Below are 16,435 nucleotides of genomic sequence, written 5' to 3'. Positions count from 1 at the left end.
CAAATAAAATTATCTTTTTCAGCCGACACATTTTCTTTTAAATAATCCTCTACATTTGGTTAATAGTGTGTGTGTGTGTGTGTGTGTGTGTGTGTGATTTGGATTTTTAACATAGCTATATATATATATATATATATATATATATATATATATATATATATATATATAGGCGCCGTGTGATTACAATATAAGAAAAAAAAAAAAGATTATCCGCACGCCGACCAGTTAACATATTAGGGCCGAGTAAAAACTATTGCCAGCTTTGTAAACTGAGCTAAGCACGACACAGACCCATCAATATCCTTACAGTTTTGTTGACCAATTTTATGTCTACAAACATCAAAAATAGAAGAAGAAAAAAAATAATAATAAAGAAATGAAAATGTTCTTAGAGGCTATCTGGTGAATCTGGTTTTCCCCAACAGAGTGAAACTGGATATTACAGATATCATATGAGATTCAAAAATGTTTGTCTTTTTAGGCAAACATAAGGAAAGTGAGAAAAAAATGTTATCGTGAAACATAGTAATCACTGTTGTCGAATGAAAATATATCGACATCTCACGCAAAAAGACCAATCATCGAATCGCACTTTCCTCGTTGTTATTTTTTAATTTTAGTGTATGCTTTGTAAATTTATATCTTGAATTAAGAAATAGGGTTAGGGTTAATTACATTACTCACATTTACAGTACAACGTACATTTTAAGCGTATGCTTTGTTATTTTTATTTCATAAAGAAGTAAGCTACTCAGATTTAAGATGCGAACATGTACACAAATCAATGCAGAATATAAACCGTAAACAGCTGATAAATGCAATAAATCTGTTTTCCAAAGTCTTACTACACTGTAGCTAGCCAGAATGTCTGGACATTAAAATAAAGAGAATGTGTGTGTGTGTGTGTGTGTGTGTGTGTGTGTGTGTGTGTTTGTGTGTGTGTGTGCGCGCTCTGTGTCAATATCAGAAGAACTTCATCGATTCGGTAACAATACTGAAATTTTCATCTATGAAATTCATTCAGTATTTATTTGACAAATTCTGCTGCATGTGAAGGAGTATAGCGCTGTAAAATGATTAGCAAATGTTGATAGTTACAAAAATAGCCTCAGCCTAGTCTGCCAGTGCCTACCCATCAGTTGTACTGAAAACTTCGAGACTCTTGTACAAAGGCGTCACTCGAGACTCTTGTACAATTGGTTGTACTTCATAGTTACATCGCACTCGAGTGTAAACCATGCAAGTTGCCATGGGGCGCCCTGCCACCTATGAGATAGAATTTCACAGGCATGTGCACAAATTCTTAATGGCAAAAAATGATAGGGTTATAGAAGACTTTGACCTAGATAAGAACAAAAGAAAACTGTATAACACTCGAAAAATACTATTATTACTGTAGACATTATCAATCAAAATGGTTCTCTGATGAAGTGCAGGAGGGATTTACAGACGTTCTTAACAATACAATAGAATTGCAGCGATAAATGAAGAAGAGGACCGGATGATCCATTCTAGTCGGGCACCGGAACTATAAAAACTAGGAGAGACTTTTTTCTATCAGGCAGGTAATTAAGGAGAGGTGTTCATCAACCAAAGCAGAATAATTAAAATAAAACTAAAATTAATTTAAAAAGGTTAAAAATATTTACCTTGAATCGTGCTAAAATTCTGATCACTTCATATTTTCAGTCGCAATCGTTAACTCCAATGCCCATCCAAGTTCTTTCCGCACAACGTCGCGAATTATATCGCGTTTGTTTTTCACTGAATTGTTACTTATGCATCTCGAAATGTACAACGAATTGTCTAATTCGTTTCGTGCACGAATGTTTAAAAATAATTCATATTGACAATCAGCTCAATACCATTCATTCGATACCTCCTGAAAACACGTCATCATATATTCCATCTTGTTCGTCCAGAGTTCTGGAGGACTCACGGTACTAATTCAGCTTCCGTGGTAAACCTATGTAAACAACATGATATTAAACATTCAATAACTTAAATTTTTTTAGTGCTTATGAACAGTATAGATAAAGCCTGGATGTCAGCTTCTGTGTAGAGGAATAGTCCTACATGTTGGACCTTGACGCTGATCGGGGAGGATGCATATCTTGAGCTGAGACGCATCAGCTCAATTCGCAAATATCTTTCAGTTGGTGCCACTAAAACACTTGTGTGTTCATTAGTACTTTCAAGACTGGACTATTGTCGCTCAATTCTGTCTGGTTCATCTCGATATCTACTCCAGAAACTTCAAAAAGTTCAAAACACAGCTGCTCGGATCATACTTAGAGTACTACGATCAGAACACACCTCCCTGCTGCTCTGTACCCAACACTGGCTATCCATTCGATCCAGAATCAAACACAAAATTTGTTCTCTGTGCTACGTTTCACTGTTGGACTCTAGTCCAACATACCTATCCGACCTCACCCATGTGTACACACCAGCAAGATACTTATGCTCTTCTTCTGACAATCGTATGCTCATTATTCCCACTATGAAAACAAAGTCATATGGACAGCATTCTTTTGCATACTTGGGCCCAGCAACGTGGAATGAATTGCCCACTGAACTTAGACACAAAGACACAGTGATCACATTCAAGAGGGCTCTCAAAACTCACTTATTTCAACTGCAAGAACAAACTTAAAGACCTAATAATGTTTCCTACTTTAAATATTCTCAGCATGTTTTTTATTTTTTAATGTTTTTCTAATTTCATGGTGTTTGTTTTTGTAATAATATTATTATATGTTTTCTGTCTTATAGGTGTTGTCTAATGTTGTAAAGCGCTTAGAGCTTCTAAAGCTTAGGCGCTATACAAAGTCCTCATTATTATTATTATTATTATTATTATTATATTTATGTTGTGGGCGTCAAGGTCTTACAGCCTAACTAACGATGCTGTATAGCGTGTTTTGATGTCGACTAACATAGTTACAAAAGTCAAATTTTCAGGAATATTTCACTCAACTGATAACTAAAATAATGACACTTTTCTACAAAGTAAAGTCATAATGTTTTAGTCAGACTTTACTTACTCTGATGTCTTTCTCAAATAAATTCAAATTCTCAGTAAAGAAATGGACCTGTTTTCAAGTTTCGTTGGCCTACATTTCAGTTGGCTGGAAAGTGATGAAAGCCTGGAATGCCAGAATCACGTTAAGTTGAAATATTATTCTTTAACAAAATGAATAAAAATATATTATGCCTATTGGAACTGTAAGTAATAGTTCATTTCATTCAAGAAACATCCCCAACATGTATCTACTTGAACTTACTTTGGCATACCTCAACTACCGTTGCATTGCAGCAAATTCAAATGTATGTCAACGGAACATGAAAATGTGCCCATTTGCTTGTATCATATTTTCGTTCTGCCAGGATAAAGACGGCACAGTAAGTACATTAATTACATGTAAATTAGTGGAAGAGTGTCAGTATAGGCTGCCAAGCAGCAGAGGGGGCGAATCGGACATTTTGTCCAATCGTTATTTTGCTTAATTATTACTTTCTGCACTCAACGATCTAGTGTCGTCAGCGCCTGGTAAAAAAAAAACGACGTCGTCGTTGGGGGATCGTCCAAACGTCATTTGGTTTAATTAACACCTTCTGCGCGTCGATCCCCAGCGTCGTCAGCGTCCGGTAAGCACATCGACGACCGCGTCGATGTCATTGCCCCCCCTGCTGCTTACAATGAAGATCCTCATGATCTTACAAACAGAGTGATCACTAACTCCTCCTCTTGTAGATCAATTAGGTTATTTGACTGATCGGTAAGTCTAAAATTAATTCCCGTTAAAAACCGATCATGGCATCGCATATAGACCGGATTAATCGGACTCTCAACGATTAAAAATCCCGGAGGGGCTGTTGGTGAAAACGAATAAAGGATATATCCCTGTTGAGCCTGATTTGATTGCTTGGTATCCACCTGGTAACTTCCTTCGATAGCATCACACACTAGATTAATCGCTATCACCGATGCAATATTTACGTTGTATGGAGCAATATGCCTGCCATCATCTCCGTTATCGTGTCTGAGGACAGTTGATGGGGGGGGGGGGGGGCGTCCGCGGGTGGATTTTCAGGCCATCCTAGTATGGTTCTTATTGAACTGTTATAAATATCAACCATATACCCCGGTGTACTTATTTCAATCGTCGACGATAACGTCGGTTCATGAACCGTAATAGCGATTTTTGATTCCTTTCCTGTGATCGATTTTATCCTGCGTTGAAATTCTTTATTGATTTGCTCTATTTGGTATGACCCAGTTGGTATTGTAACCTCCTCCCAGTTTGGGGTTCCATCGGGTTTATTTGTCCGTGCAAAAACCAGCGAGTTATTAGGTTGTTGTCCGTTAAATGCGTCCGCTCGAATATTAGGCCAACTGTGATATACTCGCAATTTTGCCAGCGCTATTTCCTTCACTGGAACCGGCGATGGGAAGTTCACACTAAATTCGGGTTTCGTTGACGTTATTGATATCATATTTGTTTGTACCGGAGTGGTGTTCTCCGCGATCCGTTGAAGCAACTGAAACCCTTCGGGGTTCAGCGACATTATTATTATTCGTTGTCTTTAGTGTCTAATTTCAACAACCAGGTGGTTCCGGCTTCCAGTTGAAAATCCTCGATTTTTGACATCGCGGAGCTATACAACTGGACCATCGTGGAGAATTCAACATCGGATACGAACAAATTATCAATCGACAACGAGATCAACCCGGATAATTTCGAGTACGCGTCGGATACTATTTGATGTTTTACTGTATACTCGTTGAGTTTTTTCTGAAAACACGATGATATCTTCCTAGTGATTGCGTTGGCGACTCCAGCAACTCTTGTCATCGCGGAGACAGCGATTGGAACAGCGATCGGGGCTATCGTGGTCACCGTGGATAAAATAACACCGGCGCCAGCTACTATGCCCGACACTGAGTACACGACCGCGTCGATGGCGGTTATTTTTCGGCGGTATTTTTTTATTTTTACACGGTATTGTTCGGAAAGCGTTTTTAAGTTCGCGGAGAATTCTTTTGCGGTATCGAATCGATATTGATGTGACGTCGGTGATACCTCTGATTCAATTTCCTTGGTGGTCATTTTTATTTTAAAAGAGCTAGTGTTTTTAATTACTTAGATTCGCTGCAAATTCCACATACCATGTAATGTTTGCCCCGGCTAGATTTCTATCAACGGCATAAATTGTAAACTGTTCAGTTGCGTTCTTGTCTATAATTGTTGATATTGTATTGTTAAACCCGGATGAACTCGACGATAATATATTAAACTGCATCATTGAAACCAGTGTCAATCGATAAATACCCTTAACAGTTGCGGTAATATTTACTGTATTCTGTGTAGGAGTCCAATCGAATGATCCATGCCGAATTGTGTATACTGTGTTGATGATGTTTTCATGAGGGGTTTTTATTTTTTCGAGTTGCTCTGCCATTCTCGGTAGTCTGTCTTTAATCGCTTCAACATCAGTTATAACTATTCCTACTCCCCGCCAACTCGCGTCTATATTATTCTTGTTCGCTGCAACATTAGTTTTGATTGTTTCTATTTCCCGTGTATTCTCGGTCATACTTTTTTTGTTCGCTGCAACATCAAGTTTGATTGTTCCTATTTCATATGTATGCACGTCTATACCTTTTTTGTTCGCTGCAACATCAGTTTTGATTATTCCTATTCCCCGCCAATACGCGTCTACATTTTTTTTGTTCGCTTCAACATCAGTTTTGATTGTTCCTATTTCCTGTGTATGCGTGTCCACACTCTTTTTGTTCGCTTCAATATCAGTTTTGATTGTTCCTATTTCCTGTGTATGCGCGTCCATATTATTTATGATCGTTGTAACATCAGTTTTGATTGTTTCTATTTTCCGTCCATGCGAGTCTACATTATTTATGATCGTTGCAACATTAGCGCCGATTATTTCTATTTCCCGTTCATGCGAGTCTACACCCTTTTTGTTCGTTGCAACATCAGTTTTGATTGTTTCTATTTCCTGTCTATACGCAGTGATATCATTTATAGTTATTGTAATCTCATCCGGCTTGGTATTTTTTTTACCAAGGAATTTATCAACGGCGCTATCAACCCTGTTAAAATTTTTTCGTAACGTGTAAAATTGGCCCGACAGCGTTGTAAACTCCGAAATAGTATTTTTTATTGTTGCAAGATTTGGTTCGGTTACCGTCGGGATCCCAAAAAAACTATCGGTAGTTTTTTTCACATGCACGTTGAGTTCGATCATAAATTCCCTCAACTTTATAAGATCGTCTTGGGTTAATATTATCCTATCCGTTATCATCGATATATCTTCACCCGGTTTGAGTCGTCCGTCGCCGGTATACAACACGATAGCGTTCTCGGCGGCATCACGCTGTCGTGTTAAAACGTCATTCAGTGACACATTACCGGATTTCAATTTACCCTGGCGGTCTTGAAATACAACTATTTCGCCCGGGTCAACACTTGTTAGATTCAACATATCAGCGATTTCATCCTCAATTAGTTTTTTTATGTCGGCGGCGGCCGTTTCCGTGGATTCTTTCAGCGCCGAAACCGGTCGCCCCCAGATATCAATCATTATTATTGTAAATGTTATTCTCTAAAATCCGTTGAGCTTCTACGACCCCACTAGTGTATTCGTTTACAACCACATGAGGTGGTTTTCGCGATGATGAAATCGCCGCGAGTACGTTCAATACCTCACGGCCACATATCGGTGGGTCACTTAACTGCTGTGTTGGCAGCGTGGAATAAAAAACCCGGGCTGAACACGCCGGGGCTGAACACGCCCGGACATACCGCATGAACTCTTTCGGCGGGGCTAACCCGTATGAATCAAAATAGACGATTGCACGCGGATCAATCGCGTATGCAACCCAATGAGTTCCCGCTCCGGAGGACCCATCGAGGTTAATTATACCGGTTTCAATATTCCTTGGTGCCGCCGGTAATTGATCCCTCATAAAAACACCTCTGAAGTTTTTTATCTCTAGCGCGTTTGCGGCGTCTATTAAATCAAAATTAGACATTGGAGTCATAGACTCTTGAGTTAATAAACGGTTCCCGGTAGTCTTAGACCCTTTCCCGAGTACCATGAATACGGGGTCCCCGGTAGTCTTAGACCCTTTCCGGCCACGGGTCGTTTTTTTTTGTAGCCTTTCCCGGTTGCCTTCTTCAATGCCATTCCCGCCGCGGTAGCAACGGCTCCTAACGCCGCCGCCTTAGCCACTGCTGGGGCCGCCGCGGCAATCAACGCTGGAATCGCAGCTAACAGCGGAAATATCCCACCGGTCTTTTCCATGTTTTTAATTGCTGCGGCTGAAAAATCTATTTGAACTCCCTTTTTATTCTTCATCGCATCATTGAAATGTTTTATTTGACGCGCCGTCAACGATATCTTATGATTACCACCCGCCATCTGTGACGGCTTCAGCGTTATTGTGGTTCCACATTGTTTAGCCGACTTTGATCGTAATTTCTTGACTTGACCATCAGTCAACTCTACACTGACGACACTATACGACATTTATTGTAAACGCGTTTTGTGCTTTCAATTACATGTTTTCCACTGGCGCATCAACGATTCTCATTCGTCCACCAACACCTTCTAGCAGCATTGATTTATCGCTGAGAATGACAGCAACCGCTCTATAATTAACACCACCCGGGGCTATACGAGCTCGGAAGTGTATATCAACGACGGATTGTCTCGTTAAATCAAGATGTTCCAACGAAAAATAATAAATCGGATACAGGTTTTTAAAATCAAGTTGCGATATTTGCAAACCAGTGTCGACGTTTTGATCACGACCCATATATGACAGCAATCGATGGTACACACGTGCGATATGGTTGTCGCCGTAATTAAGCTGTATGTCCTCGGATGGTTCCTGTTGTCCGTTTATTCTCAGCGAAACATCCCTGACTCCTAATTGATCAAATATCATATGGCTGCGTTCTTGACTGCCCAATCGTTCCCTATTCTGTAGCGCTATGAATATATGACGCGGGGCTGAAACACCCTGTTTTGACGCCAAGTGCCATGTAAACGTATCGGCGACGTTATCCTCTTTAGCATCAGTTGTTACCGCTAGCCAACTCAACAACGATTTCCCCCCCGTTCCATAAATGCTAACAATCGTGCTTCCGTGGTAACCGATGGAGTCAGCACCGGCATCCACAATGCCATTTTAGTTAACACGACTTTACCGGCAGCGACGCCAGCAGCACGCCATATTGCATTGTTATCATCGCCCCTTCGCGTCAGCGCGATTGTATGCTTAGCCCCATAGATGACTTTTCTAACATTTCTGCAGAATCCAAATATGTGATGGAGTGGAATCGCGCATGAAAACTGTCGGCGTGGTCCTTGCAACATCCCTACTCGTGTTGCGAATCCCATATTGTAATTATCGTTAAGACTTTTTGTAACAGTGAAATCAACGTCCGGTTTTGCTCTGCGGTCTGGATTGGCTGCTTCAGCCTGATCACCTGCGATATCTTTTTGCGCCAGCACGTTGATGTACTGAAGATGATCAGCGTTATTAGTGGTGTCCTTCGCAAACATCATAGATGGGCCCGCCGATCTTGTATAATCATCCGAGTATCTCGCCAACCCAATTATCGTCGTTGCAACATCAACCTCGCGTTCTATTGATTCAATTTCTCGCCCGTCAATAAGATATCTGGCGCTCTCAAATAACGCCATGATACCGTTGTTGACGAAGCCAACTCGAACACGATGGTCATCTGCGTATGGTGCATTATCGGCGGCATTTGTCACGAGTTCTCCCTCAATTTCGATGAACGCTTCACACGGCAAAAAATATTTACTGGTATCTTGGACCTGAAGTTCAATTCGCGATCGTAGGTCGGGTTGCGCTGCATAATAAGAATAATATTGATAATCACGGACAGAATCATCCCTGCGCACTGGGGCGTCCATATCAAACGCGGGATCAGCGGTACGCGCAAACATTCTATTATTTATCATGTTGATGTTTTCAATTGCGATTTTTTCGTCGTAGACCACTTCCCACTATCGCGTTCATGAGCGCGTTGGTTGCCGCATCGGCGGATGGCGAAGTCGCCAACGACGGAGTCGTCGCCAACGACTGAGTCGCCGCCAACGACTCTAGTTTTTCTTCCACGGCGTTATTTATTACTTTACTGACATTTGCAGGCATCACTATCGTTGATGGCATCTGTTTTCTTTTTGAAAATCTCTTGGATTTCACCAATGACATTAATTTGTTCCGCGCGGCTGAAAGCGCCTTTCCGGCAACATCTCCAATAGCACTAATACCCTTATCACGAATAACATCAATAGCCTTCATTCCTAATTGTTTGGCTAACGGCGCTACTTTTGGAGCCATTCTTGTAAATAACCCCGCAATGGTGCTACCGAGACCATCTCCATAGTACGCGCGGTAAACAGGCAATCGCGAGTTTACCACGTAGACGAGTACTGGTTTATCGTGGTTGTAGTGTATGATCATCCTTATTAAAAACACCAGTTTTCCAATTAATCATCCACGAGCTCGTCTATGAGCGTTCGATATGCATTAATGTCCATAATACCGCCTGTAAATAACCGCTTGCAAATATCAGCGGCCTCATTGATTATTTCCGTAGAGTTATTTCCGGCTCGTTTTCCTCCGATTAGTACTTCCAGCCGTGATATATCACTGAGAACACTATTAGGGCAGGTAACGCCGTAGGATTCTTTACCAACAGAGTATCCTTTTCCTTTTTTTGGTGTTCTACTTTTAACTTTCTCGAGGAATTCATCGTAATCGGGATCACCACGATGTGGTAATGCGTCTCTATGTTTACTCGCTAAATACACTATTCTTGCCCAGTATTCCGTCGAGGTTATTTTTTTCTTGTAACCTTCATTGATATACTCATCTCGAATGTTCTTAGTTGATGTTGTAGCAACAAAATTAACTAATTCTTCATCGTCGTCGATGTCTCTAATTTGATCTATTGCGGACTTTTTAAGAACATTACGGGGTATATTTCCCTCTTTCTTTTTTTCTTTCGGTGTTTCTTCTTCTGGTGTTTCTTCGGGTATTTCTTCTTCTGGTTCTTTCGCAGTAGCACCTAATTCTTCTTCGTCGGCCATTGTAACATAAGGTTCTTGTGGTTCGGTTATAGCGAGTGGTGGTGGCCTCCGTGTTGTAGCAGCCGCTATTTTTGCAGGGAGTGTTTCTAAAGACCTTTTTGTTTGTTTTGTCTCTGCCGCTATCTTTTCAAGCGCACCAAGAACGGGTACAGTTACCGCCGTAACATCCTTAGTCGCTTTAGTTACCGGGGCAAATAACTGTTCACTTCCAACAGCAAAATCAGTTTGCATTTGTTGTCGCGTTTGAAGTTTCTCTCTCACTCTGTCTCGTAACGGTATAAACTTTCTAAGCGCTGCTAGTCGCTCTCTGGCTAGCCGAGTAGTAAGTGATTCACCTACCATTATTGCAAATTGCTCCGCAAATTTCTAATTTTCCGCCGAGTGTACCATCGGGGGCTCCACGGAGTTTTCGTCTATAATCCTTCTAATGTTTTTGATCTTACTAGAAATCTCCCGGCGTCGTTCATAAACACGTCCGAGTTTTTTTCGTATTATTTCAACGGCAGTGAATAGTCCAATGAATGCATTTGCGTCATTGTGGTACAGGTTCTCATTAATCGTATGTTGTAATCGTTTTATAAAAAAGTACTCGCGGGCCAGGGTAAAACGCCCCCGTTTCGACTGTTCGTTAATAATCTCATAATCGGATAATATTTTTTCACTGTCGAGACCATCAGATAATTCAATTCCTTGATTTTTTAATTTTGAAATCTCAGTTAATATATTATTGATGTCTTGGGAATCCATATTCTTATAAACATCTTATTTCTAATATCAAAAATTTTAATAAAATTATTGGGGGTCATTTTTGACCCCGTTTTTTGTATGGACAGTACAATGCCGTAAATCTCCACTCGAGTGTTGTGGCAGATTGCAGGCATACATGGACAGTACAATGCCGTAAATCTCCACTCGAGTGTTGTGGCAGATTACAGGCATACATGGACAGTACAATGCCGTAAATCTCCACTCGAGTGTTGTGGCAGATTGCAGGCATATACATATACTTAATTAAGGACATTCACATCTTGGAACCCCAAAGCATACATCTCCGGGAGGGAGGCCTAGGGTGACAAACGTCATCGTAGACCGCCCAGAAGATACGCTTGGGGGGACATCACTACATGTACTTAATTAAGGATGAATATATTTACGATGAAATGATTGATGGATGATGGGACGGCACAAGACAGCACAAACATAAAACGGCGGGGCGGAACTCTACGGCCAATTCAACCAATCAAAAGCAACCCAATTAAATTAACCCGGTTGCATGATTGTGAACAAAAGACAACCACACGCCCGGGTCAAGAGCGTGGGTTAGTTTTGATTAGTTGAATTGGCTTTCGAAAGCCCCAGGCTTATAACGAGTCATCTTATATATAAAGTGACTAATACAGCGGCGTCAGTCACAAGGTGTGTGTTAATTTGAATTCCCTTGAATCGTTGAATCCTTAAATACTTATTAATGGTGTTTCACGGCATTTAAATGAAACCAAATACTCAAATAAAACATTAAAAAAAAGAATACAGCTGTTAGATAACAGCGTGTATTTCATTAGTTTTCATCGTAAAATGATTAATTAATCGCAACATTAATTGGACTTCAAGGGACGTAACTCTTGTCATGCGACGCTATCACAAAACGAGTTATCTCCCTTTGATGTTATATATGAAAATCGAATTCTGTGTCCGGTCCTTTTTGAGATCGCTGTTTGATATACTCGTTCTGCTACTCTTCGTATTGAGGCGATACAAATGTCAAAATATTTTCCTGCCTCATTCATCGACTGAAATATTTTTTCCTCGTGAGTTGTTGTATCAAATGACTTTACGGGTTTTGCTTTCTTTGAGTATTTACCAGTTTCCCCTTTTTTGGTATTTTGACTTTGCGAGATAGCTTGCAAGTTTGTAAGAGAATTATCAGTCTTATTATTATTAATATGATCAATAACAAGCCCATTCTCGATTAATCCGTTAAATGCTTCAAATACCGCCCTATGAACAAAATACTTCTTTTTTCCGGCACCAAACATCAAATACCCCTGATTATTTTTCCATCCAACCGGCTTCTTCAGTCTACGATTTCTAACAATGCCGTCGCGAGATGCCTCGTAATTGACGAGCAGGGGATGCGGCTGAAATTCTTGGTCCATTTGTATAATAATACTACTTGTCTAATTTATTATTTGGTTTAATTATGAATCTTTCAACGTAGTCTTGAGGGGTTTTGATGATGGAGTCAGCGGTGGGGTCAATGACGGCGTTTTTAATTCGTTTGTCATAATAGCGTTTTAGTTCCCTGTATCGCTTTCCGACACAATTGATACACAACTGCGATTTTCCTCTTACACCAACGTGGCAAACCAAGCACGGGAGGGGGCCAAGAGAACCATTACGAACGCTTTGTAAATGATACCCGCAGAATTCACCTCTACATGATTTATTGCACGGGGTTACCGACCCAATCATTAACCATTTGCAGTGATTCATTATACTATATTCTTTTATTTAAATACTTGTTTTAATTATATGGATGAGTTTGAGAGATTAGCAGTAATTAAGCCCTGGAAAAATATTAAGTTCAATCTCGATAGAGTCCTCAAGGACACACCAAAAGCGTTAATAAACGATAAAACCCTGTTGAGTAAAATACGCGATTGTATCAATGAATTCAAGCGTGATGGTGCATCTCATAGTTGGTCAACATTTCGAATTGATGGTGTTGTTGATGCTACCATGAACGACAACCGCGCAGCAATGATAATATCACAACTTGACGGTAAAAAGTATTTCTTCAGAGTAAAATTCATTGTCCGGGTGGAATCAGGTGATTGGATCATACGTGATAAATTTGAACCAGTTCTCAGCGACAAGAAAACAGTCACTGTTAGCCGCGACTCCAAGCCGGGGTTGTTAACCGGAATTGACAAACCATACTATGAACGAGCGTATCCTGAAACAGCAGTTGTTTATGGAATATACCCGTTAAATAAGAAACCTGATATCCGAAAACTGAAACCGATGAAACAGTCAACTGGGATAAATTGTGTAGCAGAACGAATAATAGAGCATTTTACAAATGCATGTCGAGGAAACAAATTGACTGATTTACGACGTAGCAAAATCAACCAGTGGGAACTAACCGTAAAAGAGCGTGGAGCAACCATCAGCGACATAGCGAGATTAGAAACATCGCTGAGATTTCCAATAACCGTTACAACGATAACCGGTGAAGTATTATACGAATCGAAGTATAAATCGAAGGGAGCCCCAATCAAAATTTTTGATCATAACGAACATGCATGGACGCCCGCGATCACAATATTTCCACGGGATAGAACAGTAAAGTATATACCCGAAGAATTCCTGGGAGAACAATTCTCCAAGGACGGTTTTCTCGCGGAGAGGAAACTATTTGATGCTATTGCCTACTTGTGTAAAAACGACCCTGTATCAATGTGGTTACTTCGCAGCGCTGAAAACGATGCGGATACCTTTGATCAGTTTGTAAGACCAAACGGTGAATTATATCGCACTGAAGCATTTCACAACAGGATGAAAAAAACCGCCATAGAATTTGAAGAGCATGATGAACAACTGCTAACAAATTGTTTTACGATTCCATCGGTTGTAGCTCATGTTGCAGCAAGGAAAAATGCGTGGAGACCAACGCGCAAGGAATTTCTACCGGATGTACAATCCAGTTGTTTGGAATACTATCACGGTGGACTATGGAACACTGAATACAACCGCGACGCTATGATTTCCGTTGATATGGTTGCCTGTTATCCAGCGAGTTTTCTCGGGTATGGATCCGCCGCTGAGTATTTCAAACGATTTGGACACCCCAGACATGAAATGACTCGTGTTGCTATTAATGGACCACTGCCTGATTTTGATTTAACCGGATTCGCTCGCATAGTATCATTTGAATTCGCGGCAGGACTCCATCGCTGTTGCTATATTTGGATCGGTAGACACATGGCTGAAAAGAAGTGGCTGCCAATAGCGCTGCTACGGTATATGATTGATTGTAGCATGCTAGTTTCGTTGATTGTCAGTGACGCGATTATATCATACCGGGCACAGACTGAAGTCTGGTTACCAGAACCGGAGCGTCTAGATAGCATAATTGACGAGTCCAGAAAGCGCATTGATGCCGACGAGGAATATATCATCGAATGGTCCAGGAGGATATTTAACCAACGAAACCGCGAGGCAAAAGATCTCGGTAGAAGAATAATCGGTAAGTTCACACAAGGTGGAAAAAACTACGACTACAAACGATATTGCTCACGGCTGATTATAGATGACGCAGAATATGATTTCGTAATCAAGGACGCAGTGGCAAAAAATAGATACGTGAACTGCAAAACAGCTTTCTTGTCCAATGGAACGAGGTTGGGTACAGTTGTTACCTACAGCGATGGAGACAGCCCGGCGTATCCACATTTGAGGGCGTCTATGCTGGGTTATGCCGCTATCAATTTATTCTCGATGATAAATAGATTCCCCGATACCGCGGTTAGAGTAGCCGTTGATTCGTTTTATGTTGACGTAGCGTATAAGGGAAACGTAGCCGAGTTTACTAGTCCGGACGAGAGTTGGGGTACATGGAGAATTAAAAATGAAATACGACGCGATTATTCCCCGTCAGCAGATGTCACCGTTGAGAACAACTACTTACGCGGTGATAAATTGTCAGAATGGTCTAATGCACCATCGTGTTCTGATCCAATTTGTAGACACAAGACGGTTTATTTAAGCGGCTGTGGCGGGTCAGGAAAGACGACTCGGGCAATTGAATTATTTCGAACGCGGGCAAGTATAATCGTGCTTACACCGACCCATAGACTAGCGCGAGAGATAAAACAACGAAATGTTGACGCCGTTACTTATCACAGCTTTTTTCGATACAGCGGCGGTGAGTGGACTCCTGATCGAATGGGTGAAAAATTTATTCCCGACATTATCATCTGGGATGAGATATGTACTGTTTCGTTAGATACTTTACAAATGTTTCTTGAGTGGTTGTTGCGCGCGAATACAGCGGTAATCATGTGTGGGGACCATGGCCAACCACCACCATTTGTCGGCGAGGGTCCACATGATTGGTTGAGCGGGTTCGTGGACTATTATGAAGAAACCGATACTGATTACCGAGCACTTGATGAACAACTGCGCGAGGTTAAAAAACTAATCAGATTACAGCCGGATAGAGTTCAGTGTGAAATAATCCGCGAGGTGATTCCGGAAACGCCGTTGAATGAATTCTGGGAAACATGGAGACCAAACGATTTGATTGTAGCGAGTAGAAAGATAGTCAGAGACACACTTCAGCGGAAGTTGTTTACGTTGCATAAGGAAAAGTTTCCAACGCGTCCAGTGCCGTTATGTTATAGACCCGCGGACACACGGCGGCAGAACATTGAAGTTGAAATTCCAGGCCGGACAGAAAAACAAATTCTCGTGCTGAATGATATCGTGCTCGTTGATATCGGTGTCGTCAAGGACGCGCTACGTGCTGATAAATCCCCGTGGACGCTAGGATACGCAACAACAATACATTCCCCGCAGGGACTAACCATCACGGACACAATTGTTTGGATAGTTGATAATCGCATCGAATGGTCGAATCTAGTCTATCTTGCAGTGTCCAGAGTACGAAGGATAAATCAGCTTCGAAGAATTGTTATTGACGAAGCCACCGACGAAGCCGGCGACAAAGTCACCATCGATGCAAGCGTCATTGATAGAAAACTCTCGGGTTACCGCCAACAGGATAAAAAAAAACAGCGGCGTTTTGATATTGATGCCGAATTAATAATCTCGCTACGACAACAACAGAATAATCACTGCGCGAGTTGCAATTGTATAATGAGTTGGAGTTATTCGGATAAAGACACTCGCCAATTTACCGTGGATAGGATCGATAACAGTCTCGGTCATGTCAAAAACAATGTGAGGTTGACCTGTCTTGAGTGCAATAGACGCAACGGCGCTAGTTAAGACCACGTGGGGGCAATTGAGTATCGTTAGGTATCACTTGTAGTTGCTCGCGTGTAAATCCGCGCTGAGGAGCAGTTGAATCCAGTCTATAGATCGGTGGTCTACCAGTTGATCGTGTTATCGTTGATATGTTATGTGTGGTAACACTCCAAATAGGATCAGTAGCTCTTTTTTTACCGCCTTCAAGCTCTCCTGGTTCATATAGATATCTAACAGTGACATCGCCAAGAATCGGCTTGGAAACGCTATTTATTTTTTGATTTTC

General features: G+C 41.2%; 1 protein-coding gene across 2 annotated transcripts in view; it reads left to right on the top strand.

Annotated features, from left to right (window-relative positions):
- The first annotated feature begins 1,508 nt into the window (after window positions 1-1,508).
- LOC149775457 (alpha-tocopherol transfer protein-like) overlaps window positions 1,509-16,435 on the top strand; it is a 79,373-nt gene continuing 64,446 nt past the window's right edge. Inside the window, exon 1 of one of the 2 annotated variants that reach the window (XM_089944107.1) lies at window positions 1,509-1,565. The gene's annotated coding sequence lies outside the window, so the exon portion shown is untranslated. The remainder of the gene's footprint in view (window positions 1,566-16,435) is intronic. The other variant, XM_089944106.1, reaches the window with a different exon arrangement.

The sequence above is a fragment of the Sinohyriopsis cumingii genome, chromosome 19, assembly GCF_028554795.1.
Source record: "Sinohyriopsis cumingii isolate HCF-2022 chromosome 19, ASM2855479v2, whole genome shotgun sequence".
Lineage (NCBI taxonomy): Eukaryota > Metazoa > Mollusca > Bivalvia > Unionida > Unionidae > Sinohyriopsis > Sinohyriopsis cumingii.
The sequence above is the reverse complement of the archived record's forward strand: the minus strand, read 5'-3'. Positions and strand labels throughout refer to the sequence as shown.